The sequence below is a fragment of the Lactuca serriola genome, chromosome 7, assembly GCF_051521515.1.
Source record: "Lactuca serriola cultivar US96UC23 chromosome 7, Lser_US96UC23_V15, whole genome shotgun sequence".
Lineage (NCBI taxonomy): Eukaryota > Viridiplantae > Streptophyta > Magnoliopsida > Asterales > Asteraceae > Lactuca > Lactuca serriola.
This window is the reverse complement of record NC_136414.1, coordinates 181697087-181704838: the sequence shown is the minus strand read 5'-3', so window position 1 is coordinate 181704838 and position 7752 is coordinate 181697087. Positions and strand designations below refer to the sequence as shown.

The 7752-nt window shown below is 37.4% G+C and overlaps 1 non-coding gene across 1 annotated transcript; it reads right to left on the bottom strand.

The window, feature by feature from the left end:
• Positions 1–4563: 4563 nt before the first annotated feature.
• LOC145065103 (small nucleolar RNA R71) lies at positions 4564–4670 on the bottom strand. Its single transcript, XR_013688254.1, has one exon. It is a non-coding gene; the product is annotated as a small nucleolar RNA R71 (small nucleolar RNA).
• Between the last annotated feature and the right edge of the window lie 3082 nt (positions 4671–7752).

The following is a 7752-nucleotide window of genomic DNA, read 5'->3' as shown; positions in this document are numbered from 1 at the left end:
ATATCCTCTAGTGTTTTTCTATCCCTCTTCTTGATAAGATCCATCATCGTTAACCCAAAAGTGAGCATTACCAGTGTATTGGCTTACAATGACTTGCAACATATTAAGATATAAAATGTTACTCCCTCCATCCCAATATTATAGTCCATCTTTCCTTTTTGGTTTGTCCCAAAATAATAGTCCACTTCTAAAAATAAATAGTATTTTTACCAGAATACCTCTCATTATTACTTAACCAACTAAGCATTTAATGGAACATTAAATGCAAAGTAATGACAAAATTGTCATTTTATTGTATAAAGTTAGTGGTAATTAATGCTTCCTTAATCTATGTGTTTTTTTGTCTGTGGACAATAATATTGGGATGGAGGAGTATGTTGTAATTACAGGAAATCATCTAACAATGTAACAGATCGAGTAAACAATAGACACTTTTCATGAAGAGTGCCTAATCCCACAAACATATAGACTTTTGTAGATCAACAAATTCTTGCAGTTTATGTAATTTCAAATAACGGAAGAATACCTGGCAGGTCGAGATCGTAGTTCTTCGGTCTTGAGCTATAGCTGTAGAATATGGTATGAACAGAATCGTTAGAGTCTGTAGAAAATGATAGTGGAGATTGGAAAATAAAAAAATAAAAATAAAACAAAACACACATGCGAAATCACAGTAACAACAAAAATGAAGCTACAAAAAAAAGTACACAAAAGCGAGTTATTTCCATGTAGAGCAGTTGAGCACAAATTACCTCAGAAATTATAGCCATTCTTGGCACTTACATAAATTGAAAAAGCAGGCTATTAATTTTTATTTTTTAATTTGTCCTACATATGAAATGATTATGAAGAATATCGGTTTGACCGTTTATACTTTCAATGACACTATCCTTCTTGAAACAAAAGTCCAACCCATATATGACTTAATCCCGACATATATCGGTTTATCCATATATGTATTCTTGGAAAAAATAGATGCTTACTCTAATTTTATAGAACCAGTTGACATTATATTAATACAAATGGCAGAAGAAACCTAATCACCAAGACAAATTTCACACCAATGCACAGGTTCTATTAAAGGAAAAAGCAATATGAAAATGGGCATAAGGACTTGTACTTGTGTTACCTTTGATATCAACATGTGGGGAGTCTTGTGAACCTGATGACTAAATACTATCCTGCCATAAAACGGGTTATGTCAAAATAGAGATGGGAAAAATTCTTCCAACTTGATAAGCTACAACATTATGATAATCTGATAAAACTCTAAAATCTCATCTCACTGTGCGTTATTATTTCATTTTTGTTCTTCTGCAAGCGTTTATCTATACATACATTTTTATATTTATCCTAGAATCACACAATACGTTTAATTGGATATAAGTTTCTAATTTCAGCCCTAATTGCATCCAATTTTAGACCTAATTTCAAGCAAAACCAAGTTATCTAACTGCATGTATGTGTATATTACCTCCACTACACGACACCGCCAACTCTTCCAGGTGGTGGCATCCATATGGGTGGGTGGCTGTTTGAGTACTTTCATCGAACAATTGGCATGCAATCTTTGAAACTCCACCTGAAAAGACAATTTCTTGGTGCAAGGACCTACTTTTCAATTCAAATCAGCATACCAAATACAATTTAACAAAATCAGAAAGAATTAGACATTATTAGTTACCTGATTCGAGATCAAAAATTCAGAGGCGAAAGAAAAAGCTTATAACTGGAAAGTGGTGACTGCTAACAAACACTGCTTAACCTGATGTTGAATAGATTTCAGTTGATTACTAAAGAAAGAACGGTCAATTACTGCAGAATATGGTGAAGTAAAGAAATCACGACTCATTAGTAACCATTTATAAGAAATCGATGCTAACAAAAAAAAAACAAAAAAAAACAAAATAATGTCAGTATAGTTGTATACGAACCTTGATGAATAGAAAATTTTGAGTAGAACTTGTAAGGAACCTTACAACAGGACCAGAGAACATGGAAGCCCAAATCAAACACGAAAAACCCTTTCCTCTATTCCTTTCAACATGGAACACACAAAATGAACAAAGGAGAAGTAGAGAGGTGGTGAAGATTGCATCCATAGCGGTAATACCTTTCAGCAAACGTTTCAAGTGTAACAAGAGAATCAAATATAGTATCATCGGTTTCATCTCTCTTCCCATCACATACAGAAAACAAAACAAAGACATATGCAACCATTAGAAACATAAGAGAATCAGATAACGGATATATTGATATGTGCATATTTATACACATATTTATACAACATATCCTAATATTATAATTATTTTTATGCCCTTATTAGAACAAAAAATATTTAATTTGCTATGAATCATGTTGCAGGTATTAGAAGACTTGTTTAAGCAAAAAGGAAGCTGGAAGCTGGATTAAAGAAGCTTGGAGTTGAAAGTTTGGACTAGAGCTCTAAAATGAAGGAAAATATGCCCAACACGTCATGGTAATATCTGCGACGACGTGGTGTCTTGAAGATTCCCGATCAGATTCGATGACGTGTAGAATACGGGATAAACACAATCACCACGTCGTGGTGCCCTGCTTTCGGGAGAAGTATAAATATCTCACATAAACCTCCAAATGGGGACTTTTGGCTCTGGAGAATTCGAAGTTTTTTAAGGCAAAGGCACTGGAATTAAGCATTGGAAGCAAGGAATTCAATCACAATCATTAGGCGAAGGAGATTCAAGGCAACTAAACTCTACTTTTCGATTTTTCATTAGGAATAATGATGTCTTTACTTTTGAATCTCGATTTTATGATTTTGTTTGCTGAAATCATGAGCTAAACACTCATGACTTCCGTTTGGCTAGGATGAGTTGACTAAATATGGTTGATTTCATAGTTAGAATTTAGTGATTTGGTTATTTGTTGACTTTTGCTTATTAAAGAACCTCAAGTATTTTTGATAACTGCTTTCAATCTGCTTATTGCTGAATTTGATTAGGATAGAATGACTATTTTTCTTAATTGAATTTGAATCTTATGATCTTGTGACTTGCAAAATCGTAGGATTAGAGTTTTGATTAAAACCTAGGGGTAAGTAGAAAAGTGGGTAAAAAAGTATAGGAGCCAATATATGACAAAAAATCATATATAGAATTGAATCAATGAAATTAGTTGGTCAATTAATTATAAGTCTAAGCAACTCGAACTGAACACTAGTGAACTTGTAAGTTTGTCCGCTTGATCACCGAATAAAGAAGCTAGTTTGCTAAAGGATTAAATTTGTGAATACCAATTTGGTCATCTTAGGAATCGGTAGTCAAAGAAACTAAATCCATTGCACTTCTATGAACAACCATAATAACAACAAACCCAAAGCTAAACAAAAGTCTCTTTCTCACCTTGGTTAATTCATACTTGTTTGCTTGCTTAGCTTAGTGTTAGTTTAATTAAGTGAATTTTGAGTTAATTTAGTAATTTAAGTATCTAGTCTTGCAAAACTAGGAAAACAAAACCTTTCTAATTTAATTAGTAATTAGCTAATAGTAGAATAAAGTTAATTGAAACACCATTCCTTGAAATCGACACTCGTTCTTACCATAGATATACTATTGCACGATTAGGTATACTGCCTAGTGTGTTTAATATTCTAGTTAAGTAAATTATTTTTATAAAATTAACTTGAATAAAATATAAGCATATTAAATCACACATCAAGTTTTTGGCGCCGTTGCCGGGGAACGGCTAAGTTTTAATTACTTTATATTGCTATTGTTAGGACTATTTTCTGTTAGAGTTTAGTTTTAATTTTAAGTATTTTCGTAAATTAGGTTCACCACGACGTGGTGATTTATACCACGTCGTGGTATAGCTACTGTAAGAATTCTATTTTTCGTTTTTTTTTCTTTCACGTGTTTTCTTTGTTTATCTGCAGACCGTTTATGGCCCGTGGATCAAATTCATCTTTGATTCCACCACTCGAAGACCTGGAATCCGTTCTTCGAAAGAACAAGGACAACTCTGACAAAGATACTCCGAAGAAGTCCCCTTTAAAGAGTCTGAAATCGGTTTTTGATAAAAAGAAGGGAGAGAAGATGGGGGAGTCCAGCAACACAAAAGAAGACACTGAGTACGATACCAAGAAGGAGGAAGGTTTTACTGATTTTGAAGGAAGTGATCACGAAGAACCTGACAACACCATTCAACATTGCGGACCTCTCAATGGAGGCATACAAGAAGAGAGTTCGAGACGACACCGGACCGGGCCTCGTGCAACCCACCATTCCCGCCACTGAAACTTTTGAACTCAAGGGGCATATACTTACCGCACTAAAGGAGGTTCCTTTCACTGGAAAGGATCATGAAGACGCTTACAAGCATCTAGATGAAGTGAACGACATTGCTGACTACTTTAACATCCCAAATGTGCCAAGAGAAATTGTATTGTTACGAATGCTCCCTGTCACTTTTAAGGGAGCCGCAAAAGATTGGTTGAAGGCATTACCACCAAGCGCGGTAACAACATGGGCACAGATGCGTGAACTATTTTTGGAACAATTTTGCCCACCATCCAAGATGGCTAAGCTCAAAAAGGTCATCACCAACTTTGAACAACAATTGGGGGAATCATTATATGAAGCTTGGGAACGTTATAAAGGTCTAATAAGGAATTGCCCCCAAAATGACCTAAATGTGCAGCAAGAGGTCTCGATCTTTTATGATGGGGTGAACGTCACCACCCGCCAACTTCTTGACTCTCAAGGCCCTCTTACTAAGAAAAATCTGGCAGAAATTAAGCAACTTATCGAAGAATTCTCTAAACACTCTAGAGAATACCATAATCCACGGAATGATGTGACAAGGGGTTCGGCAAATGCTGCTTCGGAGGATATGTCAGCGGTAATGGCAATGTTGCAAAGCATGGATAGAAGAATGACTAAACTGGACCAAACAATCCATGCTATTCGGTTTGGGTGTGAAAACTGCAACGGGCCATATTTAACCAAGGAATGTGACCTAGATGAAAATGGAAACCGAAAGGTCCAAGCTTGCTACTCAAGTGACGATCGTCTAGATGAAGACTGGAAAAAGCCTAAGAAGAAGAAGTGGTTGCCCTATGATGAGTATAAAAAGGCCAAGGAAGAAAAGTATGAACAAAGAGGGAGGGGCATTTATCAAAGAGAAGAACCAACGGTTGAGAAGAAATCTGATTTTGAGAGTATGCTCACTCGATTTGCAGCAATATCTGAAAAAGGCATGAGGTAACAGAAGCAGCAATTAAAGAGCAACAATTAGCAATCAAAGAGCAACAACTTATGATGAAGGAACAGTAGGAGATGATGAAAAACCAGCAAGCACTCTTGAGAAATTAGCAAGCTTCGATCCTAAATATAGAGAAACAACTTGGGCAACTAGCTACACAATTCAATGAAAGAGCACCGGGAGGACTTCCGGGAAATACCGAACAAAACCCAAGAGGAGCACACATCCAAGCCATCACCACTAGAAGTGAGAAAATTATCACTCACTTAACCCCTATTGACAGAAACGAACCTGAAGCAGAACAGGAAGGACAAGAAGAAAATAAAGATAACAAGTCTGGGCAATCACCACGACGTGGTGGATCTGCTACGGCGTGGCAAGACTCTGAGGAGAAAAATACCAAGCCGGCGAAGACATATCGTCCACCACTTCCTTTCCCAAGCAGAGCAATTCAAGAGAAGCATGCTGAAGATTACCGGAAGTTATTAGATCACATAAAATCTCTTGAAATCAACATTCCATTCCTTGAGGCTTTAGTTAAAATGCCTAAGTATGCCAAGTTTTTGAAAGACCTATTGACAAACCTCAAGAAAATGGAAGGATTATCAAAAGTTGTACTAAAAGAAATTTGCTCTGTTGCTATGCTAAACATGCTACCAAAGAAGATGGGGGATCCAGGGAGCATAACTTTACCGTGCCTATTCGGGAATCTAGCAACAAGTCGTGCTCTAGCCGACTCAGGAGCAAGTGTCAACTTGATGTCATACTCCTTCTTCAAAAAGCTTGATCTTCCCGAACCGAGACCGGTCCGCATGGTTATCCATCTAGCCAATAAGACTATGACCTTCCCAAGGGGCATTTGTGAAGACCTACTAGTGAAAGTAGACAAGTTCGTTTTCCCCACGGATTTTATTGTGGTTGATATGGAGGAAGATGAGCAAGTCCCGATCATTCTTGGAAGACCATTTTTGAGCAATACCCGAGCTTTAGTTGATATAAGGGAATCCAAGCTTACATTACGTGTTGTAGAGGAAGTGGTGACTTTTGGAGTTAATCAGGCGATCAAACATGCAAGGATGAGTGATGATACGGCGTTTTCCGTTGATGTGTTGGATGAAATATTGGAAAAAGAATTAGTGGGTTGGAAAGAAAAAGAAAATGAGGGATTTATGGTGCTTGATGAAGGAAATTTTGATCCTGAATTCGACCTTCAAGAATTGGAGAAGTTATTGGAAGAAGGGGAGTACAATGAAGCAATGCAAGAGACAGAAGACACAACACGACGTGGTAAGAGTGCCACGACGTGGCAAAGTTTTTTTTCTCGATCTGGAATTAAAAACCACGACACCACGATATGGCAGGATCACCACGTCGTGGTAGCTGACGCAACCCCCAAACTCGAGCTGAAAGCCCTTCTCGAACACCTGGAGTATGCATTCTTAGAAGAAGAACAACAAAAGCCAGTAATCATTGCTTCCGACTTGGCGAAACACGAGAAAGAAAGCTTAGTTAAAGTTCTAAAGAAGAGAAAAGGTGCCATTGCATGGAAGATCACGGATATCAAGGCGATTAGTCCAACCTATTGTTCTCATAAGATCAATTTAGAAGAAAGAGTTAAACCAATAGTACAACGCCAAAGAAGACTCAACCCAAACATGCAAGAAGTAGTTAAAAAAGAGGTGGTGAAACTATTAGATGTTGGTATCATTTACTCAATATCTGATAGCACATGGGTAAGTCTAGTTCATGTTGTGCCAAAGAAAGGAGGAATGACAGTGGTAACCAATGAAGCTAACGAGTTGATCCCAACAAGGACAGTTACCGGGTGGCGCGTTTGTATTGACTATCGAAAGCTTAATGATGCAACATGCAAAGATCATTTTCCGCTGCCATTCATCGATCAAATGCTAGAGAGGTTGTCCGGGCATCTTTATTATTGTTTCCTTGACGGTTTCTTGGGGTACTTTCAAATTCGGATTGACCCACAAGATCAAGAGAAAACCACTTTTATATGCCCAAGTGGAACATTTGCATATAGACACATGCCTTTTGGGTTATGCAATGCACCAGCCACTTTCCAAAAATGCATGACGGCTATCTTTCATGATATGATCGAGAAGTTTATGGAGGTTTTCATGGATGACTTCTCAGTTTTCGGGTCCTCTTTTGAAGACTGTTTGTCCAACTTGGATCTTATGCTAGCAAGATGTGAGAAGACCAACCTTGTTCTCAATTGGGAGAAGTGTCATTTTATGGTGAAGGAAGGCATTGTGTTAGGTCACAAGGTCTCAAAGATGGGGATAGAGGTGGATAGAGCGAAGGTTGATACCATAGCCAAATTACCACCTCCAACAAATGTCAAGGGGGTAAGAAGCTTTTTAGGTCTTGCGGGATTTTATAGGTGTTTTATTAAAGACTTTTCCAAGATCACAAGGCCCTTGACTCAACTTCTCTTGAAGGATGCCCCTTTCAACTTTTCTAAAGAGTGTCTAGATGCATTTCATTTGT